Source organism: Miscanthus floridulus, chromosome 8 (genome assembly GCF_019320115.1).
Source record: "Miscanthus floridulus cultivar M001 chromosome 8, ASM1932011v1, whole genome shotgun sequence".
Classification (NCBI taxonomy): Eukaryota; Viridiplantae; Streptophyta; class Magnoliopsida; order Poales; family Poaceae; genus Miscanthus; species Miscanthus floridulus.
The window spans coordinates 108789276-108803396 of NC_089587.1; the positions used below are offsets into that span (position 1 = coordinate 108789276).

Below are 14121 nucleotides of genomic sequence, written 5' to 3' on the forward strand. Positions count from 1 at the left end.
TCGTTTCCCGCTCGCTTTATGGTCATATGCAGACCAAGTGGGTGTTTTGCCTTCAGCCGGAAGCTTAAGGCGGAGGTGCCTGCCCTAGCGCCGCTTAAGTCGCTCAAGGTGAGCACAGGCTCCACCGCCCATCAGGTGGTGGAAGCGCAGGCCGCCGTACAGTGTGGCGGGGCGTCGACGAGGGCCGACCCGAAGGAGCTGGTCACCTAGGGGGAGGTCACCGGGGCGGCCACGGAGCGAGCGGGGGAGGAAGTGCCTACACCTCGCGAGGCCGAGGCCCGCGAGTCAGATGGGGCTGAGGCGTCCTCAGTTGCCGAGGCCACCGAGGGCGGGACAGAGGCCCCTCGGACTTTCGAGGATGAGGCGACAGAGGCTGGGGTGCTCAGGACTGCCGAGGCCAACATGGCGGGGACCAGAGCCCCCGAGACCACCGAGGCTGGGGTGGTAGGGACCGGAGCCTCCGAGACCGCTGAGGCCGGGGTGGCGGGAGCCGGCGTGAGCGCGGCGAAGCCGGCGGCCCAGGAAGTGGAGGCGGAGGCGGGGCAAGCCTTAATACCGCCGCCGGTCCAAGGCCCGCCACCATTGTAGGAGAGCACCCAGGAGGTGGAGGTCCATTTGATCTCCTCCGACGATACTTTTCGGGCGAAGGCGGTGGTCGATGCCGAGGTGGCCGACACTATGGAGCAGCCGGCTCCGACCTCGAGCGAGGGAAGCTCGGCCCTCGTGCGGGTACGACTCGAGCCCTACGGGTGGGATCACCCGCGTGTCTTGTGGCAGAGCCGGGACGACTCTGAGGGGGAGCCTCTATTCGCCCTCGAGGACACGGCCAAGGGGGGGGGGCGCTAGGACACCTTCGAACAATACCGCCAGCTGGCGGAGCGGTCGCTGCGAACCGCGTTGTCCGTCGTGGCTGACGATCTGCCCGAGGTTGCCCAGGTTCGCGCCTTCTTTTCTCATGTGGTGTCGTCCTTTTCCGAGTTTTCTCGCAGTGAATGACCCCTGTTTTGCCTATCTAGGAGCTCGAGACCCGGTCCCTTGGGAAGTCTTTGTTCCTCCGATGGGAGAGGGACGTCTGGGACTAGCTCCAGCGGCAGAAGGGCCTGCTCGCTAATGCCAATGAGCTTCTGTCGGCATGGAGCGCGGAGGTGGAGGACCTCCACCTTCACTGTGTCGATGTGAAGGCCGAGGCGGCGGCAGCTCAGGAGTAGGTCGCCCCTTTGGCGGCGTGGGTCAAGGAGCTAGAGGAGGAGCTGACTCGGGTGGCCGGCAATCGGGACACCTTCAGGTCCTGGGCTGAAGAAGCGACAGCCTCTACCAAGGCCCTGGCTGGGCAGCTAGGGGCGAAGCAGGGTGCGCACCTGCTGGTGAAAGGCCCCTGGCAGAGGCCCTCAAGGTAGCCGAGACCTCTCTGACCGAGGCTATGATCTGGAAGGGAGAGGTCGAGGGTGAGTCCTATTCTCCTTGTTTCATTTGTTTCTCTTATGTTCGACTCCTAACTTCTTGGTGTGATGCAGAGCTAGAGAAAGAGGCCTCCAGGGCGGCCGAGGCTTCTCGGGTCGAGGTCCAGGGCTGGAAGGAGAAAGCCGAGGCCTCTCAGGTTGAGGCCCAGCGCTGGAAGGAGAAATCCGAGGGTGAGTCCCATGGGCCTCCACCCCTATTTGGCTTGTTTTCCTTTGCGCTTAACCCCATTCTGTTTGTTTTGGCACAGAGTTGGGGAATGAGGTCACCCGGGTCATTGAGGCTTCCGTCGCGGTGCAGGCGGTGCTCGTTGCCGAGATCGGGGAGCACAACACGCTGCAAAGTGCCGCCTGTACCGTGTGCGAGGCCCTGGAGGCTGAGGGGGCCCAGTCAGGCAGCTCCCTTAGGAGCCGCTTGGTCACGTTGAGCGGCCAAGTGCGCGAGTGACTTCAGGGAGCGCTGCACGCGGGCATCAAACGTGCCCTAGCCGTCGTCTCCTCGCAGTACTCTAGCGTCGACCTCGAGGCCGTCAGTGATGGCTACGTCTTGCTAGAGGACAACGAGGAGGCCAACGAGGAGGTCGCGAAGCTGATGGAGGCGACTGAGGGCCCCGGCACAGCGCTGGCCAAGCTGTTTGAAGAGGAGGTGGTCCCCCCACGCCGTCCGCCAATGCTGGAGACCCTGAGCCTTGATCTGGGCCCAAGAGGCCATGTAAATAAATTAGGGATTACGTTATCGTATCACAACGCTGGTGGCCATCGAGGCCTTTTTTAAAGTACTTGTGCGTCTATGCTTCTTAATTGTTTTTTTATTGTATTTCCGAGCCTCTGCCCTCTGTCTCATTTCTGAACAAATCTCTTGCAAAAAACTTCCTTGGAGCCTAAGCTGCCCCTTGGGTAAAAGGTGGTGAGGGAGTGCCATAGCCCGGAGGCATAGGCCATCTCGCGACTCAACCGGCCTTTTGGCCTTAAGACAGTCTTTCGGTCCTTAGGTTTTTTACAATCGATTTGTTAGAGCACGCTAGAGAGTTTAGCGTGGAATTTTTTTCGAAAAACGACTAAAAAATGGTGCGTGGGACTTAGGGGGGAGTCCCCCCTTCTAGCCCCCGAGGGAGGCTCGGTTCTACAGAGGTAGAATCATGTTTTGTTCGAACCCCGCAGTGGGCACCTCTGTAGAGGTGGAGCCGAGTCTCCCTAATGAAGTTATCGAATCGCTAAGGCCCTTGATGGGCCCGGGGGGTTTCTTGAAAAGTTAGGACAACTAAAGAACACTTCTTAATTGTATTTCGAGAAACAATGTATACAATGTTTGGAAATTTAAGGGTAAAAGCGATGTAGCTGTTCTATGTTCCAAGCGTTGGTGAGGATTTCGCCCTTCTCGTTGGCTAGCTTGTAGGTTCCGGGCTTCAGCACTTGGGCAACGATGTATGGTCCTTCCCATGGCGGGGTCAGCTTGTGGCGGCCCTTGTTGCTCTGCCTTAGCCTCAACGCCAGGTCGCCCACTTTCAGGGCTCGGCTTCGAATGCACCGGGCTTGATAGCGTCGTAGGGCTTGCTGGTACTTGGCTGAATGTAGCAGCGCAACGTCTTAGGCTTCCTCTAGTTGGTCGAGGGCATCTTCGCGGGCGGTGCGCTTACTTTGCTCGTTGTAGGCATGTAGCCTCGGGGAACCGTACTCCAAGTCAGTGGGGAGGATGGCCTCGGCTCCGTAGACCAGGAAGAACGGTGTAAACCCTGTGGCTCGGCTCGAGGTGTTCCTCAGGCTCCAGATTACCGATGGGAGTTCAACAAGCCATTTCTTACTAAATTTCTTCAACCGGTTGTATATTCTTGGCTTGAGGCCTTGTAGGATCATGCCGTTGGCACGCTCTACTTGGTCGTTTGTCCTAGGATGTCCTACGGCCGACCAGGCCACACAGATGTGATGATCATCACAGAATGTCAGGAATTTTTGGCCGGTGAATTGTGTCCCATTATCGGTGATGATGGTGTTCGGGATCCCGAACCTATGGATGATGTCAGTGAAGAACAGCACCGCTTGCTCGAACTTGATTCGATTGATCGGACGAGCCTCGATCCACTTGGAGAACTTATCGATTGCTACCAGCAAATGGGTGAAGCCCCTGGGGGCCTTTTGCAGAGGCCCAACCATGTCGAGCCCCCACACGGTGAATGGCCATGTGATAGGGATGGTTTGGAGGGCTTGAGCCAGGAGATGCATCTGCCGTGCGTAGTACTGGCATCCCTCGCAGGAGCGTACGAGCTTGGTGGCGTCAGCAACCGCTATTGGCCAGTAGAACCCTTGGCGGAAGGTGTTTCCGATGAGTGTCTGAGGTGCCGCATAGTGCCCGTAGGCTCCCACGTGTAAGTCCCAAAGTAGGGTTCGACCTGCCTCGGTGGTGATGCATCATTGGAGGATGCCAGATGGGCTTCGCCTATACAATTTGCCATCACTGAGAATGTAAGTCTTGGCTCGCCGAGCAAGCCATCGAGCTTCGGTCCTATCAGCGGGAAGCTCCCCTCGGATGAGGCAATCAAGAAATGGGACTCGCCAGTCCATGCCCTGGTTGGCCTTGGGAGGCTCCGTGCTGACTTCCATGACCTTGGGCTCAGCCAAAGGAGTCTCGATGACAGAGGGGGCCTCGAGCCCTGCGGGGGGCTCGACCGCTGGGCCCTCTTCCGCTGCCGAGGTGCAGTCGATGGAAGGTTTGTGGAGGTCTCTGGCGAAGACATTCGGGGGGACCGGGGCCCGCGCCGACACCATCTTTGCCAGTTTGTCCACGGCCTCGTTGAATTTACGCACGATGTGGTTGAGTTCAAGACCGTCGAAATTGTCTTCAAGGCGACGTACCAGCTTGCAGTACACCTCCATTTTGGGGTCATGGCAGTTCGACTCCTTCATCACTTGATCAACAACGAGCTGTGAATCACCCCGTACATCGAGACGCTGTACTCCAAGTTTGATGGCGATCTGTAAGCCATTGACGAGGGCTTCATACTCGGCTGCATTGTTGGAGGTGGCGAAGTGGAGCCAAATCATGTAGCGCATGTGTACTCCAAGGGGTGAGATGAAGAGTAGGCCCGCGCCTGCCCCGGTCTTCATCAGGGACCCGTCGAAGTACATGGTCTAGTATTCTGCCTGGACTTGAGCAGGTGGCAGTTGTGTGTTGGTCCATTCTGCCATGAAATCAGCCAAGACCTAAGATTTAATTGCTTTCCGAGGCACAAAAGATAGGGCTTCCCCCATGAGTTCGACAGCCCACTTGGCTATCCTACCCGAGGCCTCCCGGTTATGGATTATCTCTCCCAGGGGGAAAGACGACACCACGGTCACCCGATGGGACTTGAAGTAGTGATGCAGCTTGCGTCGAGCCAAGATTATGGCGTAGATCAGCTTCTGGATGTGGGGGTAGCGCGTCTTGGTCTCGGAGAGCACTTCGCTGATGAAGTAAACAGGTCGTTGGACGGGTAGGGTGCGCCCCTCTTCTAGCCTCTCGACCACCACGGCCGCACTGGCCACTTGGGTTGTGGCGGCGACATAGAGTAAGAGGGCCTCGCCCATGGCTGGAGGTACCAGGACGAGAGGATTGGTGAGCAATGCCTTGAGCTTGGCGAGGGCTTCTTCGGCCTTGGGGGTCCAAGAAAAGTGTTCCGATCTCCTCAAGAGGCGGTACAGGGGCAAGCCTTTTTCGCTAAGGCACGAGATGAAGCGGCTTAGGGCCGCAAGGCATCCTATAACCCTCTGTACTCCCTTGAGATCTCGGATTGGCCCCATGTTGTTTATGGCCGAGACCTTCTCCGGGTTGGCCTCGATGCCGTGTTCCGAGACTATGAATCCTAAGAGCATGCCTCGGGGGACCCCGAAGACACACTTCTCGGGGTTGAGCTTGATACTTTTCTCTCTGAGGCATTTGAAGGCTATCTCCAAGTCACTGACGAGATCACTGGCCTTTTTGGACTTGACCATGATGTCATCCACGTAGGCCTCGATGGTTCGCCCAATGTGCTCACCAAAGACATGGATCATGCACCGTTGGTATGTGGCCCCTGTGTTTCTGAGGCCTAACAGCATAGTCACATAGTAGTACATGCCAAATGGTGTGATGAAAGAAGTCGTGAGCTGGTTGGACTCTTTCATCTTGATCTGATGGTAACAGGAATACACATCAAGGAAGGATAGGGTTTCACATCCCGCAGTGGAGTCAATGATTTGGTCGATTCAAGGTAATGGGAAAGGGAATTTTGGACATGCTTTGTTCAGACCGGTGTAGTCTACACACATTCTCCATTTCCCATTTTTCTTCTTAACTAATATAGGATTAGCTATCCACTCTGGATGGGACACTTCTTTGATGAATCTAGCCGCCAAAAGCTTCTACACCTCCTCACCGATGGCCCTATGCTTTTCCTTGTCAAACCGGCACAGGCGCTGCTTCACTGGTCTGGAACTGGCCCAGATGTCCAAGGCGTGCTCGGTGACCTCCCTCGGTATGCTCGGCATGTCCGAGGGACTCCACGCGAACATATCGGCATTCGCGCGAAGAAAGTCGATGAGCATGGCTTCCTATTTGATGTCGAGGGTGGCGCTGATCCTCAGCGCCCGGTCATCGGGGCAGGTGGGGTCGACCGGGACGAGTTTGATGGCCTCCGTGGGCTCGAAAGTCCCGGCGTGATGCTTGGAGTTGGGCACCTCGCTACCGAGTTGGTCAAGGTTGACGATGAGGGTCTCGGCCTCTACGATAGCCTCGGTGTACTCGATGCACTCGACGTCGCAGTCGTATGCATGCTCGTACGTGGACTCGATAGTGATGACACCATTGGGGCCCAGCATCTTGAGCTTGAGGTACGTGTAGTTGGGGACCGCCATGAACTTGGCATAGCACGGCCGCCCCAGGATGGCGTGGTAGGTTCCCTTGAACCCAACCACCTCGAAGGTGAGGACCTCCTTGCGGTAGTTGGAGGGAGTACCGAAGCAGACGGGCAGGTCGATGCGCCCGAGGGGCCGCGTACGTTTCCCCAGCATAATGCCATGGAAAGGCGCGGCGTCACCCTGGAGCTGCGACTGGTAGAACTCCAGGAGCTCTAGGGTGTTGGTGTAGAGGATGTTGAGGCCGCTGCCTCTGTCCGTCAATACCTTAGTGAGCCGGGTGTTGCCGATGATGGGGTTGACGACGAGTGGGTACTGCCTAGGGTTTGGGACATAATCGGGATGGTCGTCCTGATCGAAGGTGATCGCCTCCCGAGACCAGTTGAGGTACCGGGGAGCGGCCACCTTCACCAAGAAGACCTCCCGGCGCTCCTTCTTCTGCTGGCGTGCCGTGAGGCACGCTGAAGGCCCGCCGAAGATCATGAAGGTGTTGTGCACCTTGGGGAACCCATCGTCCCTATCGCCGGCGCCCCTTCTCTTGGCATCGTCATCGGGGAGCCCGAGCTTGGTGTAATAACACCGGAGCATGGTGCACTCTTTGAGGGCATGCTTCATCGGGCCCTGGTGGTAAGGGCAGGGTTTCTTAAGCATGTCGTCGAAGAGCCTGGGGCCTCGGGGGCCTCAGGGATTCTTGTGCTCTATGGCCGCGACTAAGTCGGCCTCCAGGACTTCTTGCTTGCCCTGGCGACCCTTCTTCTTTTTCCTGGGGAGGTGGGGAGCCAAGGCCCTGGGGGCCTCGTCCCTCCGCTTCCCCTTGGCATCATTGTCAGGGAAGATGGCCCCAATGGCCTCTTCGCCCGAGGCGAAGTTGGTGGCGATGTCGAGGAGCACGGTCGCCGAGGTTGGCACGTTCTGGCCCAACTCTCAGACCAGGTCTTGACAGGTGGTGCCGGAGAGGAAAGCCTGGACAATCTCCGAGTTGCTGACGCTTGGCAATTCGGTGCATTTCTTGGAGAAGCGCCGGATGAAGTCTCAGAGAGACTCGTCCGATGCCTGGCGACAACTCTTGAGGTCCCAGGAGTTCCTAGGGTGCACGTATGTGCCCTGAAAGTTCCCGACGAAGACCCTTACCAAGTTGCGCCAGTCGTGGATCTGCGAGGGAGGGAGGTGTTTGAGCTAGGCTCGCGCTGAGTCTGACAGGAACAATGGGAGCTTGCGGATGATGAGCAGGTCATTGTCCACGCCGCCTAGCTGACAAGCCAGGCGGTAATCGGCCAGCCAAAGTTCGGGATTGGTCTCGCCGTTGTACTTCGTGAGGTTGGCCGGTTGCCGAAACTGGGCTGGAAAATGAGCAACTCGAATAGCTTTGCTAAAGACTCGAGGGCCAGGTGGCTCAGGAGAAGGACTGCGGTCCTCCCCACTGTCATAGCGGCCACCTCGGTGCGGATGGTAGCCTCAGGCGGGCCCCTCGCTGTCATGGCATCGTCGCCTGTCGACCACCTCGTGGTCGCCCTACGCCTCGCGTCGGTTGCTGAGGCGATTGTGCAGCAAGGGGACCCTGTTGGCTATCGGTGCCTGAGCGGGCTCAGGACGAACTGAGGCCTCCCTATCCTGCCAAGGCAGTGCCGTGGGAAGCTCCAAGGCGTCTTCGCGCCGTCGGGAGGCGGAACTTTTAGCATGCTGCACCGTGGCGGTCTCGAGGAGATCCCGAAGCTCGCCATGGACCCGTCGCCCCTTTGTGGTAGAAGGCTCGGGCATCGTTCGGACTAGCATCGCCGCAGCCGCAATGTTTTGGCTAGCGCGATTGAAGATTGGGGGTTGCTCACCCCCTTCGTCATCGTTGATGCGGTGGTGAACATTGTGGGCCCTCCACCGGGCTCCTCCGCCATCACCGCGACCTCGCTGCTCTCTGTTCGAGAGTGTCTTGAAGCTGTTGCTGAAGGAGTTGGTCCTGTTCGACCTTGGCCTAAAGCTCATAGAGCTGCTCCAGGTCCGGACATCGAAGTTGTGCGGGGTCGGGGTTCTTGTTCCGTGCTGCCGGTGGGACAACGTGTGGAGGTGTGGCATCGCCTACCCCCTGGCGAAGCAGGGAACGGTTGCCTGCCCCTTCGTCCTCATCGCCTATGCTCGACATCCTGAGTTCGATGTGGAAGCATTCGCGAGTGGGGTCGTAAGTGCCTTCGTCGTCAGAGTCGGAGTAGTCGAAGCAGTAGTCGCTCGTGGCCAGGAAGTGGCGCATGGCTTTAGGGTCATGAAGTCTAGAGAAGTCCGCCCTAGCCCACGCCTCGTCCTCCTCCGAGGAGTCAACATGGGTGTGGGTCGAAGTCGTGGTGTCAAAGTCGAGGGCAAAGCGTTGGTGGCATCCTGAGGGTTCTACGTGAGCACAAGCGTAGGCGGAAGCATAGGTGGTGGTGGCATTTCTCAACCCGAAGGGGTATAGGGATGGTGCCATCACCAAGCTTTGCTCCGCCGAAGTCGACCCCTTGGGAGGCGGTAGGGCAGAGCTGAATGACGGGGCGTCGTCGCACGCCACCGGCATTTTTCCCATATCCAGGCTCAGGCTAGATAGGTCCCCAACCAGGGACCTTGTGCCAATAGCTAGGCATGGGATATCGACAGAACGCGGTGCGTCGCCATGAGCTCATGTGGTGTCGGGGTGGCCCCGCTCGCATCGTGCTTGGTGAGCGCGACGAGAGCGGCCGCCCAGGCGCCGTCTGCGCCTGGGCTACCGGTCGAAGGCGATGTTGTCATCGGTCGGTGGGGCTCGGGGTGTGAGGAGTACCATATCGTACTCACATCCTAGAGACATGAACTCTAGGCTCCCGAACCAGATCATCGTGCCGAGACGCAGTGGTCGTACGGGGTCTGCCATCTGGAACTCGTTAGGATGATGAAGCTAACACATAGATACCCCTACCTAGCACGCCAACTGTCGGTGTTTTGGACCGGTGGGTCCTCAACCAACTAGTGAAAATATACTGCGTGCCCCTAATCCCGGATGGTGATGCAAAGAGACACAAGGTTTATACTGGTTCAGGCGATAGATGCCCTACATCCAGTCTGTGAGATCGATCTTGTATTCCTTGCACCAAAATGCTCATAGTAGGGGGTTACAAGCAGGGCGAGAGAGGGAGCTAGTCCTAGGTCTCTGCGTGGAGCGGTGTGGGTTGCTTGAGATGTTGATCTCAGGTAGCGGGTAAGCGTGCGCGTTACAGAGCATCAAGTGTGTGTTCATCTATGCCTGAGTGTGTGCGAGAGTCCGAGTCTGCCTCCTCAGAAATGGCCCTGGTCCCTCCCTTTTATAGTTAAAGGGGGGACAGAGGTGATACATGTGTTAGCTATGTGGCGTCGTGCGAGCAGAGGCAGCATGTCTGAGCCCTGTAGCCTATTACTGTGGCAGCATGGTCGATGGAGTGATTCTGCCCTTGAAGTGTTGGAGCAACGCGCCGGTCACATCCGATCCTGTGCGACGTGGGAGCTCTAGTGATAGCTTGACGTAGGGTCTGGCGGGCGACGTGCCGGTCGCTGTGTGTTGACCGCACGAAATGCCGAGGCTCAGTTGGTGCCGAGGCCGAGCCATCGTGGGGGGCTCGGCGGGTGTGAATCCCAAGGTTGTCGAGACCCTGAGGTAAACTGCAGAGGCATGGAGGGAGCAGTTGATCCTGTACACTGATTCCGAGGCTACAGGGACCCGAGCTTAACTCCCCATGCCGCGTTGTCCTCGGAGCGGTTGGAGTTAGGTAGCACAGCGCGGTATGGGTATCAGTTGTGGGCACAGTGCTGAGCACAGCAGCCGGTAACCCCTACTCTGTCCTGTCTTGGATGGCATGGCTTTAATGTGACTGGCATCTCGTCGGCCACTCCACTGTGTCGAGCCGTCGTTCGGCTGATATCGCGGGAGCGGCTGAACGCGCTGGTCGGACGTGACATCTTGTCCAAGAAGTTGGTCGAGGCAGAGGCGACGGGGTTGTTTGCCGAGCTAGCCTTGAGTGAGGCGGAGAATCGATAACTCGTTTGAGGCCTTCCGGGTGGGGCCTCGGGCGAGTCGGAGAATCGGCATCTCATCCGAGGCTTTACGCGCGGGGCCTCGGGCGAGGCGAAAAATCGGTAGGCCGTCTGAGGCCTCTCGTGCGAGGCCTCGGGCGAGGCGGAGATTCGGTAGGCCGTCCGAGGCCTTTCGTGCGAGGCCTCGAGCGAGGCAGAGAGTTGGTGGCCTCGGTCAAGGCCAGGGGCTAGCCAATAGTTTGTCTCTTGGCATTGATTTTGTCGAGGTCTAAGCAATTTTCTTGGTTGTTGCTTAGGGGACCTCTTCTTGTTGTACCCGACAGTGATCAAGCTCCGGGACATGGAAAAGAAGAAAGACAAAAACAAAAAGGGCTCAAGGAAAAGGTGACATCAATAGGGCCTTTTTGTTTTGGTGATCAAGACACTATAGAGAGTATGATCATAGGATAGATGGTCATACTATTAAGAAGGGGAGCTCTTATCGGACAACTCGATCGTCTAGTGCGACTAGGTGTTGAAATACTTGCATTGCATTTTAGGCCTAGTGCACATTCGGTGAGAAAGTGATTAACCTTTGAAAAATGATTGAGAAAATACTAACACACTTGTACGTGATGGTGAAACACTTGGAGTGTTAGCACATATACAAATGTGGTGAAAAAGGTAAAGAAAAGGAGACGTTGCTGGGCTCGGGGTGCTGCCACAGGGGCACCGCCACCCCTGTCCAGTGCACCGCCACCCCTATGGCAGTGACCGACAGAGGAGGCCGAGGAGAGCTAGTGCTAGGGCTAGCACCGAAAGTGCCGGTGTGCATCGCCGTGGGCACTGCCACCAGGTTCGATGGCATTGATCCTTTTTAACAAAGAGCAGGTGAACTGGAGATGGGTACCGCCGCAGGCACCGCCACCCGTGGGCGGTGCACCGCCCTAATTTTCCAGAGAAGAGGGAAAACTGAGGGCTGGCTCGGGGTGGCACCGCCACCCCCTATTTGATGCCACTGCCGCCTGTCCGGTGCCTGCCTGACCAGTCAACTAGCCGTTGGATTTGACCGTTGGGGGGCACTGCCCTGTCCGGTGCCCTCATAGAAAGATGCTCCAAAGATTAACAACTCTATTTGCTTGTGGGCTTATAAATATAAGGTGTGGCCGGCCTTGGCCACTCTCTTGGCACTTCTAACAGCTGCATACACCCTTTGAGAGCTGAGCACACCAGTCCACTCACTTGCGCACTTGATTTCATCATCTTGAGTGAGATTGCAGAGCCTCTAGTGCATTGCTTAGTGTTCTAGCATCTTGTGGCACTAGTTGGGCGATTTGGTCTGGTGGATTTCTTGTTACTCTTGGTGTTTGCCGACACCTAGATGGCCCGGTGATTGGTGGATCGTTGAGCGGAGGAAGGTGATTGTCTTCGGCACCGATCATTGTGATTGTGAGGGGTTCTTGTGCCTTCCCCGGCAAAACACCAAAGGCAACTCTAGTGGATTTCTCATGGCTTGTGTGATCCTCATCTTGTATTGGTTGTGCAGCACCCGGTTGCGGGTTTGGCATGTGATGCCAATTAGCGCGTGAACCTCCAAGTGAATGAATCACCACAACGAGGATTAGCTTGCTGGCAAGCAAGTGAACCTCGGTAAAAAATCTTGTGTCACCTTGTCCGAGGTTTTCTTAGTATTCATTGATTGATTGTGATTGATTGGCTCCATCATATTGTGATTGGCTCTATCCTTGACATGGTGATATAATCATCACATCCCCTACCTTGCATTTACATTTCTAGTGTTGCTTCGCTCTTTAGTGTAATTAGTTTTGAGATCAAGCTTATGTCAGGTCTATTGGTTAGTGTGACTCTTTAGTTAGCCTTTGAGAGCACACTAACTTAGTGTAGTGACTTAGCCTTTGAGTGCTTAGAGATTGTAGTCACTAGAATTGTGGTAGGTGGCTTGCATTTTTAGTAGGCTAGCGCAACACTCGCTTCGCCATTTAATTGTCTAACATCTTTGCTAAGTGTTGTTGTTGAAAATTTTAATAGGCTATTCACCCCCACTCTAGCCATTAGGACCTTTCAAGTGGTATCGGAGCTGTGGTCACCATGATTTGAGGCTTAACAAGAATAGTTTTGTGAAGAACAATGGTCGGTTTTGCACTAGTTGCAAGCAAGTTGGTCATGTAGAGCAAAAATGCATGAACAAGAAGTCACAAGCCAATATATCCTCAATTAAGCTTAATTCTTTCTATGTGCTTACCAAGGGTACAAATAGTGTGAAGGCTAAGTTTATTGGTGCACTATGGATGGGCTCAAGGAAGAAAGTCATTTGGGTGCCAAAAAGCTTGGTCACTAACCTTCAAGGACCTAAGCAAGTTTGGGTACCTAAAAAGAATGGATCTTCTTTTGTAGGTCAATTATAAAGCCAGAGGAAGGCATTGGGTTCTTGATAGTGGGTGCACTCAACACATGACCGGTGACGCAAGAATGTTCAACTCAATCAATACCAATGGCAATGATGGTTATAATAGTATCACATTTGGTGACAACGGCAAAGGCAAGGTCAAAGGGCTTGGTAAGATTGCAATATCCAATGACATGAGCATTTCCAATATGTTGCTAGTTGAGAGCTTGAACTTCAATTTGCTATCTGTGGCTCAATTGTGTGATCTTGGATTCAAATACATATTTGGGGTAGATGATGTAGAGATCATAAGTGTAGATGGCTCTCACTTGATCTTCAAAGGCTTTAGATATGAGAATCTATACTTGGTTGATTTCAATGCTAGTGAAGCTCAATTATCAACATGCTTATTCACTAAGTCTAGTATGGGTTGGTTATGGCATAGAAGGCTTGGTCATGTTGGAATAAAACAATTGAATAGATTGGTTAGGCATGACTTGGTTAGAGGCTTGAAAGATGTTGTGTTTGAGAAGGATAAGCTTTGTAGCTCTTGTCAAGCCGACAAACAAGTTAGAAACACCCATCCTAAAAAGAGCATAATGGGCACTAGCAAAGCATTTGAGTTGTTGCACATGAACTTGTTTAGGTCAACACAATACACTAGCATCAGTGGAAATAAATATGGCTTTGTGATAGTGGATGACTATACTAGATACACTTGGATATTTTTTCTAGTGGACAAGAGTGATGTGTTTGCAACATTCAAATCATTTGTCAAGGGCATTCACAATGAGTTTGAAACAACCATCAAGAGAGTTAGAAGTGACAATGGTAGTGAGTTCAAGAACACTAGAATTGATGAATTGTGTGATGATTTTGGAATTAGACATCAATTCTTGGCCAAGTACACTCCACAATCAAATGGCATTATTGAGAGGAAGAATAGAACACTCATTGATATGTCAAGGTCTATGATTAGTGAGTAAAATGTGAGTCAATCCTTTTGGGCCAAAGCTATGAACACAGCTTGCTATTGTAGCAACCGCTTATATTGTCACACATTGAAAGAGAAGACACCATATGAGCTCTTGAATGGTAGAAAGCCCAACATTGTATATTTTCGAGTCTTTGGTTGCAAATGCTATATCTTGAAGAAAGACACTAGATTGAGCAAGTTTGACAAGAAATGTGATGAAGGATTCTTGCTTGGGTACTCAACTACTAGCAAAGCATATAGAGTTTGGAATTTAGCAAATGGTACTCTTGAGGAAGTTCATGATGTTGATTTTGATGAAACCAAGGGTTCCCAAGGTGAGAATGAGAACTTGAAAGATGTTAGAGGCATTCAACTTTTAAATGCCATGAAGAACATTGATGTTGGTAAATTAAGGCATAGGCAAGTGAATG

General features: G+C 54.4%; 1 pseudogene; it reads left to right on the forward strand.

Moving 5' to 3' along the window:
* Window positions 1-402: 402 nt before the first annotated feature.
* Window positions 403-14121, forward strand: part of LOC136469708 (putative laccase-9) — a 28688-nt pseudogene continuing 14969 nt past the window's right edge.